Raw genomic sequence first — 2,133 nt, forward strand, 5'->3', positions numbered from 1 at the left:
ATTTGTCTTGTATGGTAAATCAAAACATGGGTGAAAGACTTTTCTCTCACAAGTAATATGTTAGATTTCAAATTTTAATCTATGCCAAATTGGTTAAAACATCAATATATAAAAGAAATAGGAGATAGAGCATGGAACATGAGGTCCATGTATGTGTCTCTATACTGATCTCTTATGATGACAACGCCAAAGGGAGTGACTTAGTACAATCATTTGACATATTTACACTTATTTTGTATGAGATTAAAGTAATAAAATAGAGATCTAGCATATAATTAGTGTTGAAACACGGACCAATCCGATCTATTTTGTCTTTTTTCCGTTTCGTCCCACCAAAAGTCTGGCATGTACCCGCCTAATAGCGGTTTCCTACAAATAACTTTTTGTTACAAAGAAAAAAATCCAAAAAAAATAAACAGAACTACAAACTTAAATTTCTTATGCAACAAAAAACCATAGCAGCGAGATTAAGCAAAAAAAAATACAGAAAATATTTAACAACTTGAAAAACATAAAGAACTTTGTTAAATATTTAACATTGTAGAATTCATGGGAGGCGGATGCAGCCGCGGGAGATGGGCGCAGCGATCATGGTGAGGACAGCGAGAAAAAGTGCAGATTTAATTTACTAGGTCAAGAACTAATCCGTCACGGTACTGAGTTCCATTTAAGGGTTTGTCGCTGGCTAATGGATTGCTGCATGCACAAGGCGGGATTCAAACCCCCAGCACTTGTCAACACATTATTTTAGTTCGAGGGTTTTTATCTCTTTTTTTTTTTACGATATGGGTATTGAATTTGGTTTAAGTGCGTTGTTGGGTTAAAAAAAAAGAGGTGAATACCCGTCGAATTTACCTTTTTTCCGTAGCCAAAGTCTATAGGCCGAAATAGCGCGGATTAGACAGGCATTGTTTTTAATAGGTTCAAATATCTAGTTCAATTTATTATTATTATTATTATTATTATTATTATTATTATTATTATTATTATTATTTGCAATTTTAGTGTGCCAATATGGCGATTTGTGGCACATTTGTCACTCCTATATGTTATATAGGTGTTTGGCTTGAATTTAAATGTATTTTTAGTTAGATAGATAATATTTGTAAAACTTTTAGTGTTATATTCCTCTTATTTTATTTGAACGTAATGTATATTTATAAATAAAATATGATTTGTAGAGAACCATCATGCATTAGTAACTGAGATAACTAATTCCTAATTCTTGTGATGGTTTTTGATGTACTATTATAATATAAATTGACTATTTTCACTATTGGGTTCTTTGCTATAGTTAGTCTACATATATATATATATATATATAGTACACCTCTAATAGTAATATACTTGGGAAAAAGAAATAGAGTTGTACACTAAGTTGTAAAGTCTTTTTTCTTACTGTACAAAATAATAGTCCTCTGTTTTCTTCTGCATAATTCATTTTCATTCAAGAACCAACTTTCCACATGGTATCAGAGCTTGAATCTTAGATCCATGGCGCTCATTGTTCCTGCTTCTAACAACAACAAATATACACTCAATCCCATTATAGACAAATTGGATGACACCAATTTTGTGATATGGAAACAACAAGCTCTCTTCACACTTAAGGGCCAGAATTTGGAAGATCACATTGTTGATGGGAAAGAACCTCCAAAGCATGCCTCTGATGCTAAAAAAGCTGCCGGTACTATCTCAAGTACGTACACTGAATAGATGCAACATGATTCTAATCTTTGTTCTTGGTTTTTTTGCATCTGTTGATGGCTCGTTCAAGAACCAAATTGTACATTGCAAATCTGCTATTCAAATTTGGGACAAACTCCATCAAATATTTGTTGAAACCACCAAATCAAAAATCAAGCAATTAAGAACTCAGCTCAAGAACGTCAAGAAGAACTCTCTCACCATCAACCAGTATCTTGCTACCATCAAGAAACTTGTTGACTCTCTCACTGCTCTTGGGTATGATGTCATGAATGAAACACATATAGAAGCCATATGTGATGGCCTTCCTGAAGATTATTCACACTGCATTACACTTGTTCAAACCAAACCTGAACTCTTTACCATTGGAGAGGTTGAAACTCTTCTTATTTCTCATGAAGAAACGCTTGAAAAGTTCAAACAACT

Source organism: Arachis hypogaea, chromosome 5 (assembly GCF_003086295.3).
Source record: "Arachis hypogaea cultivar Tifrunner chromosome 5, arahy.Tifrunner.gnm2.J5K5, whole genome shotgun sequence".
Lineage (NCBI taxonomy): Eukaryota > Viridiplantae > Streptophyta > Magnoliopsida > Fabales > Fabaceae > Arachis > Arachis hypogaea.